General features: G+C 42.9%; 1 protein-coding gene across 1 annotated transcript in view; it reads right to left on the bottom strand.

Annotated features, from left to right (window-relative positions):
* LOC143981369 (carboxyl-terminal PDZ ligand of neuronal nitric oxide synthase protein-like) overlaps positions 1-14,223 on the bottom strand; it is a 190,477-nt gene that overhangs the window by 5,115 nt on the left and 171,139 nt on the right. The window lies entirely within an intron of this gene.

Genomic DNA, 14,223 nt, shown 5'->3' with positions numbered 1-14,223 from the left:
TGACAAGCAATGTTACTTACTGACCAGTGACATATGACCTACATGCAATTTGCTGCCTGGGTATGTGTGACTAAGGCCAGCCATACACTGTGCAAATTTTTTTCTTGCAACCACAGGTTGCAGGAAAGAAAATTTGCACCGTTCCCCTATCAACAAAGACAATGACAGGGAAATCCCTCCTGCCGAACAATTGTCTTCTTCCAGCCAGGAGAAAACAGTGATTATTGCTAGCGGCTGCTATATTAATCGTAAGAAAATCCGGCAGGCTGGTTATATCTAAGTTGATCGATCAATAAATTTGGTACATTCAGCCTGCCCATTAACGATTCAAATTTTAGCTGGTCCTTGCTAAACCAGCCAAGATTCAAACCATGTGATTTACTGACCAGTGACATTTAACCTAATGAGTGTGAGCAGTGCCAGCAAACGGGGGATACCACTGTTTCAAAGAAGAAGCCTAAAAAATTACTTGGTCAATATATCTAGATATTAATGCACCAAAAGCTAGGAAGGCTGTAAAACCTATAGTAAGTAATAGTCTTAAATAAGCATGCTAAAAAATATGTAAGTAACCAGCCCTAATGGCACACTGCTCAGAGCTTCTGGATAAATAAAATAAAAATGATAAATTGCTATGTAAATAAATCAATAAATAAAAAATGAGCAATCATTTTATTATATAACAAAAGCAGCTGCTTTTTTACCAGACAATGTTTTAAAAAATATATATATAAAAAATGAAATCTAAAGTAGAGACACAAACAGCTTCCACCACACAATACACCGCTTGTGATTCAATCGATCCCCTTTTGGGGATGGCAAAAGAGTAGTGATGCGCAGTACTAGCTTAGTAAATATTAGCCTAAAGGTCTATAGATTCCAAAAATACCAGGTATTTAAATGCTAGGTGTGCTACCACCCAGACTGAAAGGATAATGTATAGGGAGCTAAATATATATGTTCTATGAGGGAACGTGGGAAACCCTCGCCACTATAACATAATCGTGTTTGGGATGAGTATTAGATAGATGGAGCCATACGCGAAAAGGAATATAGTGGTTAAAACCTAATAATTTCCAATGCGATTTTTGGAATTGACATAAAACTATAAAGTGGTAATGCTGGACAGTGAGTAGGTCCGTATTTGCGTGTCTTACAACATCCCGTGAATAAAATATATATAAAAAAATCAACAAAATATGTGATAATAATTGATGCGATTTGTTACAACTAATACAATCGCATGAAAAGTGCTAGTGCTAAGTGATAAATAAATGTGTTACAATGTCTACTACACCATAAGCAGCAATATACATAAAAACAATCGTAGGCTTAATAAAAACAGTTTTGTGCAAAAAAGTGGCTAATTGTGGCTAGCAAAAATCGCATAAAGTGCCAGTGCTAAATAAAGATTATAAATTAGATGCGTGTGGGTGTCTTTCTACCATATAGTAAATAATAAATGCAGTGAAATGAAATCTAGTCATGCAAAATTGACAGAGAAAATAGATGAAGAACACGACATTAAAAACGCATAAACAATATATGTGTTAAAATAAAGGTGGAAATAATAAAGTCTCTCTAGAAATGATACGGGTAAATAGTGCTCAGTAGTTGAAAGCTATATAACATATAACTTGCACAATAACATGTGTTAAAATTGTGTCCATTCAGAGCTTGTGCAACAACCAGTGGCGATTATATCCAAAATCGCATATGGCAAAAAAAAAATCGCATACGGTGCTGGTATTTGGTTCTATGTGAACTATAAAATAGCGATCTGATCGGTGGTGGTGGTAGTGAAAATATCCCACGTGGTCCTGTGTACTCGAGATATGGGTGTCCCCTTACCTTACAGCTGTAAGGTAACAGCATGTAACATATGTATCCTCAGGATTCCTGGTGGTCTCTATCCCACGAGGTCTTGTTACTGTGTCTCCGTCTCCTGCCTATTCCGCTGTGTAGTCTCTTTAAATGGTCGCTCAGCGATGCCCAGTATGGGGGGGCGGGGGTTGTTACCTCAGCAGTTTATGTAAGGGATTTAAGCAGATAAGGAGGAAGGGAGCCCCATAGCGTAGTAATTTATGAACAAAATTAAGATTTATTCAGAAAGCAATTGAAATACTCACAAAACATACAGATTTCAAGCATAGGGTATAAACGAGCTGCGAGCTCGATTGCGTCACTTCCGGTAGCGTCCCTTTTGGGGATGCACTCACCAAATGCCTGAAAATATGAGCCTTCAATGTACCAGAAAGAGTTTCACACTTCGCTCCTCTCTGTGCTACACACAGTTGTAACAGGCTGAAGGTGGAGAAAGAAGCCGCCTCTCCAAGCCCCATATTTACAATCAATGTGGGTGATTGAGACCCGGGACATCTATCGGTAAACATCCAGCATCATGTGCCCTGGATGCAGTGCTGACACTACTACACAGACGCTGGTGGAGGAAGACCCCCACACTGACGGCAGAGACATCTAGAGGCCAAAGAAGAGTTGGTTAATTGGTACATTGAAGGCTCATATTTTCAGGCATTTGGTGAGTGCATCCCCAAAAGGGGATCGATTGAATCACAAGCGGTGTATTGTGTGGTGGAAGCTGTTTGTGTCTCTACTTTAGATCACAAGTAGAACTGTTTAATCGAGCACCATCATTTTCTGAACACTGGAAGATTTCAATAATTGTTCACTTTGGATGGAAGTGTCTATGCGCTGCTATGGACTCTTCATGTTAAGATTACATTTTTTATATATTTTTTTTTTTTTTAATTAAGTAATAGTCATTTGTAAGATTGTAGACTTGCAGCTTTTTAAAGCAGGAATAACCCAACGGTACAATATATAAAAACAAACAAAAGATGCAATAAAATAGAATATATTTTAAAAAAATCTTTAAAATACACTCACAAATTTTGCAGAAGAGCAAGAAATTCAGCAGCCTATACCTGATGATGGTAAGTGGAAACAGCCCCACCTTGGCAAACAATGTGTAGCTCGTACCCAGGCTAGTGCCTTTAAAACATTTTTCCCAATAAAAAAAATTGAATAGTATGAAAATATTTGTGCCATATATCCTTATATAAACAGAACCTATAACCATAAAAGGGTTTTTCTACTGGTCCGATTTTTGATGTCAGGCATTTTGCCAATTAGAAAAACTACAAAAAATTGGTTATCTCGATAGGGGCAATACCAGGGATCAGCGCCAAATACAAGTGCTACATCTAGTCCCTAAAAGTGGGGTACGGGGGGTATACACACAGGTGGAAGACAACCTTTGACACTTGGGAAGGTGCAAGGTTATCAGTGTGTTACAACTTATTGAGGCTAAGAGATGATGACTTCTGCACTGAGGAATGCATTTGTACTGTATCCTTAACAGGGGTGGAACTGGGTATGCATGGTGGATCCTGTGCAGCAAAAAATTCACATGTAGAGGCCTAGCACAGATGTGCAATGTAAAAGAACAAGCCCCATATATTTTCTGTGATGCAATGCCAGCACTGAGGAAGACCTAGTAAGAAACCAGGGAAGGGGACTGAGGGGAGGGCAGATGCCCTTACACTAACGACAGTAAGAAAATGCAGGAAAAAATCCAAGTTAGACTTACCGGTAACTTGTTTTCCATGAGTCTTTCAGGACAGCACCGAAGAGATCGGGACTCCTCCCTCTGGACCACAGGCAACACCCTTTTCTCCAAATTTTTAAAGAGAGGCACCTCCCTACCACTTGCCAGTTGTAGAAGAGAACCTCCAGCTCCGGCACATAAACATATGTTAGTCACAGCAAAGAACAAAAGGGCGGGTCGTTGCTGTCCTGAAAGACTCATGGAAAATGTTACCTGAGAGGATAAGCGAGACTTACCCCATTAGGGCAAAACAGTCTGCAAGACCTTTCTGCCAAAAGCCTGATCGTTGGTAGACAAGAGGTCCAACCCATAATGTCACACAAAGGTGCGAAAACGTGACCACATCCCTGCCTTGCAAATTTGCTCAGGGGTGGACCAGCTCTTTCTGCCCACGTGGCCCCAAGCGCTCTGATTGAATGTGCATGAATTCCAGCTGGTGGGGACAATCCTGCATGCGAATATGCTTCCAAGACTAAAGCCATCTAGCTATTGGTCCCCTAGAAGCTTGGCAGCCTTTCTTGTTTCCCCGAAAAAAAGAATAAAGTGTCTGAATGTCTAACGTCTTTTATAATCTCCAGATAATGTAACAAAATTATTTTAACATCTAATATATGAAAAAAGTTTTTCTCCCCCGCCAGGTTAGTGCCGAAAATTGAGAGAACAATATCTTGAGAACGATTATGCATTGAGGCTACATTAGGTAAGAACTTTGGATCCGTCCCGAGGATAACCCTGTCAAGAAACACCGATAGGAAAGGCTCCTTAAATCAACAGAGCGTGTAGCTGGCTGATCCTGTTTTAATAGTGATGTTGAGATCAAATGCTCTGAAAAACCTTTACTCCTTTAGGAGCTGCTCTTCAGATACCACGCTGCCAGGGATAGCCTGGCTATTTCCGAGTGATTTACTGGGCCTTGAATTAGCAAATCTTGTATGAGAGGCAGATGCCAACAAGGCTTGGTCGCCATTCCCAGAATGGTTGAGAATCATGCTCTCCTTGGCCAAAAGGGGGTAATCAGAATGTTCGTTACCCCTTCCTTTTGTATCTTCTTTAACACCAGTGGAATCAACTGGAATGGGCGGAAAGCGTAACAAAGGTGTTATCTCCATTAATATGCCAGGGCATCGGTCCCCTGGGACCCATTGAAATTGTTTAGGGTAAAAGAATTGAGGAACCTGTGTATTTTCCCTGGAGGCGAACAGGTCCACCTCTGGTTGTCCCCACATAATGGAAACCATCTGACCATTCTGCTTCCTGAATGAGGTACCTGCTTAGGAAATCCGTCACTCTGTTCAGAGTTGCCTTTAGGTGGATCACTGACAAAGGATAGCAAATGCTTCTCTGTTGCCAGTAGTTGTAGAAACCTGCTCCTTGTACCCCTGTCTGTTTAAATAAGCCACAGCCGTGGCATTGTCTGTCAACACCTGAACATGGTGAGTTTGAAGATCTTGTGCAAATATCGATAGAGCTAAAGCAATCGCTTTCAACTCTCTCCAATTCAAGGATTTTGCCGCCATTGTCTTGGACCAAGTTCCCTGCGCTGAACTTTCTCCTAGGTGGGCCCCTCACCCCCAAGAGCTGGCATCTGTTAGTCTCCTTTCGATCAGAAAGGTCCAAAGCAGACCCCTGGATAGAGATGACTGATCCCTCCACCACCATAGAGATCTCTTCAACTTGGTGGGAATCCTCACCGTTGTGTCCAGGGATTTCAGGCTGTGATCCCATGACCTTAAGAGGAAAGCTTGCAGACTTCTGAAATGTAGTCTTGCCCACTGAATAGCAGGCATGGTCGAGGTCAGAACCCCTAGGGCTGACATCATTCTTCTAACCATTATTGGCTGGTTGGCCTGCAACATATAGAAACTGTGCTCAGTACCTTGTCCCTTTTTTCCTACAGGAGAAAAATCTTCTGTTCTATCGAAAAAGTTCAGAAACTGAACTTTTTGGGACGGATTCAGAGAAGATTTCTGAAGAAAGACAATCCATCCTAGAGACCCCAGATGGCTGCAGGCTTTGACTAAATCGTTCTGCAACCTCTCTTTCGAGGGTGCAAAGAAAAGTAGGTCATCTAAGTAGGGAATTACTACCTCCGCCATCACTTTGGTAAATATTCACGGTGCGGACAATAGACCGAATGGTAGGGCCTTGAACTGTAAATGACGAACCCAACCCTCCATCTTTACCTCCAATCTGAGAAAATGTTGAGACTGGGGTGAAATGGGGGCATGCAGGTAGGCATCTCGTAGAAATCTATTGACCGCAGAATGTTTTATGGCATCAATAGACCTGACTAAAAAAACAACAAAAAAAAAAAAATAGTGAACCTTCTGTATTTGACAGACCTGTTCAGAGGCATTAGGATGAGGATCAGGTGTAATTTTCCCGATGGTTTCTTCACCAAGAATATGTGAGACTAGAAACCCTGTTGTCTTTGTTCTGGTGGTACCTGGACCACCACTCCCTGTAGTATCAGTTACTCTAGAAGGGACTTCATAGCCAAAACTTTTATTGGACTTTTTCTATCTCGTAGCCTTGGGAGAGAATGGTGAAAATGAACTGATTTGATGTTACACCTGACCACTGTGTAAGAAAATTTTGAAGTCTTCTCCCCACCAGAAGGCCCAAGTCATTGTGTTTTTTTGCAGAAGATGGAAAAGGAGTCTGCCTTTGCCCTTGGGATTTTGCGCAGACCAATTCTTTCTTCTTCCCTGGGACTTATTGTCTTTGGGTTGCTATTTCTTTTTAACCAGAAAAGACTTCTATCTACTGTCCTGTCTAGGATGGTATCTAGATCAGGGCCAAAGAGAAGGTCATCCGAAAAGGGATTCTCACAGAGCTTACTCTTAGATGCGGCATCACCTGTCCAGGTCTTCAGCCACAATGCTCTTCTTGCTGAGTTTGCCAAGGCTGCTGATCTAGCCGACATTCTAATTGCTTCGGCCAATGCATGCGCAATATAGGCTACAGAGGAAGACAAGGTATCGAAAGAATCCAATATCTCCTGTTTGGGTGGATCTGCCACAATATCAGATTTAAGCTGGTTAACTAAGTATTCCAGGTTTCTAGCCACACACGTAGTAGCCATGGCTGGTTTCAAGTTACCCATGATCGACTGCCAAGATCTTTTGAGCAAAATATACATTTTTTTTATCCATCAGATCCCTTAGGATTCCCATGTCTTCAAAGGCTAGGTCGATGGCCCTAGAGACATGGGAAAAGGCAGCATCAAGTTTTGTAACTTTGTTCCCTACAACAGCAGGATCTTTCTGGTTTTTGCAATTCTTTTTCGATGGAATCAGAAATCACTGAATGTACCGGATCACTTGGACCAGCATACATACGGACATGAAGTGTCGGGTCCTTTTTCTCTTCACCTAGCCCAAGAGTAACATATACTGCCCTTTAAACTATCCCTGGAAGAGGTTGATGAACTTTTAACTTGGAAGGGGCCACTTTCACTCCCTCCCCCTCCTCTTCTTCCGAACCCTCGTTGGATGGAGTGGGGGACTGTTTGTCACTGACAGAATGACCTTCTGACAGAATCTCTAACCCTGGGACTGAAAGTAAACCCTGGGCAGAATCAGACGTCGAAGCCTGACTAGCAGCATTATTAGCCAACGAATCGAGGAACGACTGAATTGTGGCATAGAGCTCTTTCTTCACTGAGCCAACCAAGTCATCAGACAAAAGCGGATTTCTCTTTGACCAAGGAAGCGATGCATGTGCTGCATAGAGCTTTCTTCAAATTTTTCCCTAGCTTAGCTTTGCATGAAGGGCATATCTTCTTGCCTGATTAAGAGCTTTTGGCCTAAGAGGAAACGAGAAGAAAAGGGAAAAAAAAAAAAAAGAGGATCTTTGCTGAGACCTAGTCTCTGTCTATGGCTCACCCAAAAGGTGCACTAGGAGGAATGTGTTAAATCCCATGTGCCCAGACAGCTCCCCACCACCAGGGGGGAAACAAAAGGAAGACCGGAACCCCAAATAAAAGATAGGGCAAGTATACAACCTGTCCCTTACCTGGGCCTTGCTGGTGCCTGTCCCCACTGCTGCAGATCCCGCCGAGTCCTCCATAACAGGTATGCAGCACTCCACTCGTGGCTTAACACGCCGTTTCCAGACTCCCATAGCGCTGCTGCACTGGGCCAGGGGTGGAAATAGGTGCCAAATCCTGCCCTGCCTTCTCCCCCTGCGCCAGGCCGGAAATGACACCTGGCACCGACCCGATGACCGCTATTTCGGAATGTCACTTCCAGTGAGGCTGAGACTCTACTTGGCCCCCACACAATGGCGGCGGTGCACGCGCTGCTGCCGCTCAGGAGAAAGCCAGGTCAGCCTGATCCTAGCAGGTTCTCCCTGAGCACATAGGGGGAAGAGGCATTTCCTGTGGTCCAGAGGGAGGAGTCACGATCTCCCATTTGCTGTCCTGAAAGACGCTTTGGTAAACAGGCCTTTACTTCATCTGACAAGACTTAAACTGAAAAACAAAAATGTAATATACTGCAGCGTACCAGTACTTAGTGGTTACTGCATTAGGCTTTTTTCCCCTTAATTTTCACCTGGTGCTCCAGCCAGTAACACTTTCTGTCTTAAGGCCCATACACACGATCAGACTTTTTGACAACAAACATGCAAATGAGCTGTTTTGGAGCAACATCCGACCGTGTGTACGCTCCATCGGACAAACTTTTTTGGTTTTCATCGGACTTTTGTTGGCTGTGCGAACGGACAAACTTTCTGGCAACAAAAGTCCGATGGAGCACAGTCTGATTGTGTGTACAGAAAACCATAGGACTTTTGTACAAAGTACAAACAGGCATGCTCAGAACCAATGCAAAAGATTAGACAATACAGAAGTTGACCAAAGGTGGCGGTAAAGAGCAGAAAAACCACGTGATTTGGTGAAAGTTAGCTGAAAAAGTCCTGCTTGTGTGTATGCAATACAAGTTCAGGGCCGACGCCCTTTGTACAAAAATCCAAGGGAAAGTTTGTACAAAGTCCTATTGTGTGTATGAGGCTTTAGATGCACTAGTAGATTTAGATGGACTTGCCTAACAAATTAAAGCTGAACTCCTGTTAACCCATTTTAAACTGTTACAGCAACAGTTTTTTTTTCCTTTTTAGGATAAAGCTTTTAAATAAATGAATAAAAGCTAACCCCTGTCAGTGGTAAATGGTTTGTCTCAATCCTCTAACTGACACTTTTGCTTTCACTAATCACATTCACACTAATGCGATGTGGGAAATGCACAATATTCACTGCATTCCCCTGCATTGCACCGCACTCTAAGCTATTGCACAGCATCCATGCAATCTGCTGCATATGTCAGAATCAAAATGGCATGGGTGTGAACACACCCATGCCATGCGATTCAGGTGTGGGAGAAAAAAAAAGGGTCCTGCATTTTGGTGCCGGTGCAATTTCAGCCATACAAAATGTATGGCTGAAATTGCACAGCACATACATCGCATGATGTGCACCCGAACGTGGTGTGATTCCTGTGCAAATTACATGCAGTGCTTTCCCATGCACCAGTGTGAACCTAGCATAAATCAGCAATAGTAAATAAACTGTACTGATGGTCGTGGGCAAACGGGTCAATGAAATTAGTTCAGCACCACAGATCTGTTGAAGATCATCTGAGGTGATCAAAGGAGCATATCCGCTGTTAAGTAGGCAAGCAGGCTAATAAAAGGCAAGCACCGTGCTGCAGACCCACCTGCACAGCAACACTAGAATAAACATGGAGGTGGCTAAGCTCTGTACACAGCACTACAAGTGAATAAATACTGGACGTTGTTTTTTTCATCACCATTTTATTAAAGAGCCAGTCCACTCAAAACTGACATTTCAAATCTAGCTGGACCCGAGTATAATGAGTAATCCACCTACTTTCTCTGTCTCAGGGCTCATTCACACTAGGAATGGCATGTGAATCGCACAGGATCACGCTGCACGTTCCTCTGTGATTCACATGCAGTTCTGTGCAGTGCGATTTCAGCATATTCCTTTTGAATAGAATGAAATTGCACCACACCGGTGCAGTCACTACTTTGGGTAATGATCTGCAACCAGATAGCATGGTACTGATACAAATGTAGCATGCGATCTGGTGCGGGCACGCGCACTGTGTATGTGACCTGCAACAGTTCCTATGTTTTCTTTTCTTTTTTAAATTCTTTATTTATCGAAAGACATAGGCTTAAAAATCCAAATCATTTTGTCAGTATCAAAAATAATGCAACTCAGACACAGCTGAGGGATCAAAGATAGGTCAGCCTGTATAATCAAACAGATGGAGATTAGGGGATTAGCAACTTAACGTAACAACAGTGAGGCCCGCAACGATAGAGATTGATCAGGTACAATGAAAGTGGGCCTTCACATTAATATCCAAGACACCTAATCTGGCTGTCTGCCATAAAACTAAACCCATAGCATTAAAAAAAAAAAAAAAATACTTTTTGTTGATATATATAAAAAGGAATATGAGCCAAAGTAACAATCAAAAGAGAAAAAAAAAAAAAAAAAAAGGGTATGTGTTGAGATATGTGTCAGAGGAGGGAACCAAGTTCATCGGAGGATAAGTACATAACAGGAATGAACCAACCTGTAACGCTTCAGGTTAACCCCCATTAGCTGTGGACCTGTGGGGAGGGGGGCTCAGCTTCCGAGGGGCAGATTATTGCCCGATAGGCGTTGAAGTATGACGAAATTGACCAAGGATACCATATGTCATGAAACTTCTCCTCCCTATGGTGAAATATCTTGAATTTTAGACAGGCACAAAGAGATGGGGGGAGCAGTGGGTTGCTTCCAAAAACATGGATGCAAGCCCAGGCAGACTTCAACAGGTGTACCATATGGGAAGATTTGTATCTTGAAAGCGGGACACTATTGAGATGAAGCAGGTAGCATATAGGGCTGCTTCCCAGTTCTACCGATGTAAGTTTGAATACTAGCTAACATACTTGGTCCCAAAAACGGTGAGTGATTGGGAGGCTCCAGAAAATGTGCAAGTTCTTCTTCCCTACCACATCTCCAACAAAGACTAGACCTGTGCAGAAAGATCTTATGTAAAGTCAGAGGGACCCTGTACCAGTGGCACAAAGTCTTGTAGCCTTGCTCTTGAAACTTATTGGTAATGAAAGACTTGTGTATGTGAAGAAGAGGACCTCTCTACTTGGGCAGGAGAAAAGGCTAATTGCAAATCTTTCTCCCACGTACGAATAAAAGGGGGGACAAATCCTGCTGGGGGCGCTTCTTATAGTTCTAGTGCTAGAATCTCTAGGAGGTCTAGTGCTAGAATTGTTGCTTGTGCTCCAACGCATGCGGCGATGCCTCACATGTGTGGTTTGGATTCTTTTCCGGGTCCCTGATGGCCCGAGAGAGCCCCGAGAAGCACCAGATGGCGGCGCGGGGGGGGGGTTGTAAGAACGCTCAAGGGGCGGAACTGCCACTATGATTAGTCCTATGGTGCACAGAATCGCCGGCTGCAAACAAGGATATCTGAATGATGTCTATAGCTGCAGGCATCATTTAGATATTCCCACTGAAATTCCAGGACGTCATATGTTGTCCTTGGGCGGGAAGTGGCTAGGGAACTCAGTCAAGTAATTGCCAGACCATTGTTCCTAATTTTTACGAACAGTCTACTGACTGGAATGGTACCAGATGATTGGAGAAAAGCCAATGTAGCACCAATATTTAAAAAAGGGCCAGGATACATTCCTGGGAATTACAGACCAGTTAGCCTAATGCCGCGTACACACGATCGAATTGGCCGGTGTACTTAGTCCGCCGAAACGCATTTCACCGGACAATTTGATCGTGTGTGGGCTTCAGCGGACTCTCTCAGCGTAAAGTCCGGCGGACTTGTAAAGTATTTTTGCACTCCAATCTTTCCGCCGGACTTGGCTTTCAGCAGACAATACATTCGTCAGTATGCAAGTCCGGCGGACTAAGAATGACGCATGCTCAGAAGCAAATTACGAAAAGGAAGCTATTGGCTACTGGCTATTGAACTTCCTTTTTCTAGTCCCGTCGTACGTGCTGTACGTCATCACGCTAGCAAACGCCAGACTTTCTGTGTGTCCGTGTGTGGCCAAGTCCGTTCGGTAGAAAGTCCGCCGGACTGTTTGCCGGATTAAGTACGCCGGACAATTCCATCGTGTGTATGCGGCATTACATCAATTGTATGCATGTTCTTTGAGGGGATGATAAGGGAATATATAAAAGAATATATAAAAGATTTTAGTAATGACAACGGTATCATTAGCAGTAATCAGCATGGATTCATGAAGAATCGTTCTTGCCAAACCAATCCATTAACCTTCTATGAGGAGGTGAGCTGCCATCTAGATAAAGGAAGGCCTGAAGATGTGGTGTATCTGGATTTTGCAAAAGCATTACAGTTCCGCATAAACGTTTACTGTACAAGGTAAGGTCTGTTGGCATGGACCATAGAGAGTACATGGATTGAAAAGTGGCTACAGGGGCGAGTTCAGAGGGTGATGATATATGGGGAGTACTCAGAATGGTCCGGGGTGGAAAGTGGGGTCTCCCAGGGTCCTGTCCTGGGACCAATCCTATTTACTTCATTCATAAACAACCTGGAGGTTGGGATAAACAGCTTAATTTCTGTATTTGCGGACGATACCAAGCTAAGCAGGGCAATAACTTCTCCGCAGGATGTGGAAACCTTGCAAGAAGATTTGAACAAATTAATGGGGTGTGCAACTACATGGAAAATGATGTTTAATGTAGAAAAATTTAAAATCATGCATTTGGGTGGCAAAAATATGAATGCAATCTACTCACTAGGGGAGAATCTTTGGGGGAATCTAGGATGGAAAAGGACCTGAGGGTCCTAGTAGATGATAGGCTCAGCAATCCAAGAAAAATAAACAGAATATTAGCATTCATTAACTCCAGAGATAAAACGATAATTCCCCCATGCTATAAGATTCTGGTCCAGGCGCACCTGGAGTATGCTGTCCAGTTCTGGGCACCAGTCCTCGGGAAGGATGTGCTAGAACTGGAGAGAGTCCTGAGAAGGGCAACAAAACTAATAAAGGGACTGGAGGATCTTCGTTACGAGGAAAGGTTACAAGCACCGAACTTGTTTTCTCTGGAGAGGAGACGCTTGAGAGGGGAGATATGATTTCAATGTACAAATAGCGTACAGTTGACCTCACAATAGGGATAAATATTTTCCACGAAAGGGAATTCAATAAGACTCACGGCCATTCACTAAATTGAGAAGAAAAGCAATTTAACCTAAAACGGCATAGAGGGTTCTTTACTGTAAGAGTGGTTAGGATGTGGAATGCTCTTCCACAGGCAGTGGTTTCAGCGGGGAGCATTGATTAAATAAAAAAAAAAACTATTAGATAAACACCTGAATGACCACAACATACAGGGCTATACAATGTAATACTGACATAAAATCACACACAGTTGGACTTGGACTTTTTTAACCTTGCCTAATATGTAACTGTGTTTGGAACAACCTACCTGCCGGGTTCCTTCAAAAACTGTGTGAAAGTGTACCTAGAAGCATTGAAGCTGTTTTGAAGGCAAAGGGTTCTCTTGTCCATTAACTTTTTTGAAAATTGCTAAAAAATAAACTATTAACACTTCTATTTCGGAAAGCATTCTTAATTTACAGCATTTTTTTTACACCTGCCTAAAACTTTTGCACAGTACTGTGTGTATATATATATATATATATATATATATATATATATATATATATATATATATATATAATGTATACACACACACACATGCATGCATACATCCAATCTCACAAAAGTAAGTAGACACCTTACATTTTAAACCACTGTACAATTCTAAACCACTGACAACAAAAGTGAAAAAAAATGTCCAAATTGGGCCCAATTAGCCATTTTCCCTCCTTGATGTCATGTGACTCATTAGTGTTACAAGGTCTCAGGTGTGAATAGGCAGCATGGTGTTATCACTCTCACTCTTTCATACTGGTCACTGGAAGTTCAACATGGCACCTCATGGCAAAGAACTCTCTGAGGATCTGAAAAAAAGAACTGTTGCTCCATATAAAGCTGGCCTAGGCTATAAGAAGATTGCCAAGACCCTGAAACTGAGCTGCAGAGCGATGGCCAAGACCATATAGCGGTTTAACAGGACAGGTTCCACTCAGAACAGGCCTCACCATGGTCAACCAAAGAAGTTGAGTGCACATGCGCAGTGTCATATCCAGAGGTTGTCTATGGGAAATAGACGTATGTGTGCTGCCAGCATTGATGCAGAAATTGAAGGGGTGGGGGGGTCAGCCTGTCAGTGCTCAGACCATACGCTGCACACTGAATTAAATTGGTCTGCATGACTGTTGTCCCAGAAGGAAGTCTCTTCTAAAGATGATGCACAAGAGAGCCCCGCAAACCCTTTGCTGAAGACAAGCAGATTAAGGACATGGATTATTGTAACTATGTTCTGTGGTCTGATGAGACCAAGATAAACTTATTTGGTTCTCATGGTGACAAGCGTGTGTGGTGGCAACCAGGTGAGCAGTACAAAGAAAAGTGTATCTTGCCTACAGTCAAGCATGGTGGTG

Source organism: Lithobates pipiens, unplaced genomic scaffold (genome assembly GCF_037356315.1).
Source record: "Lithobates pipiens isolate NorthernLeopardFrog02 unplaced genomic scaffold, aLitPip1_a1.2 Scaffold_14, whole genome shotgun sequence".
In the NCBI taxonomy this organism is placed as follows: Eukaryota; Metazoa; Chordata; class Amphibia; order Anura; family Ranidae; genus Lithobates; species Lithobates pipiens.
Note: the sequence above shows the minus strand (reverse complement) of the source record. Positions and strands in the feature narration are given on the sequence as shown.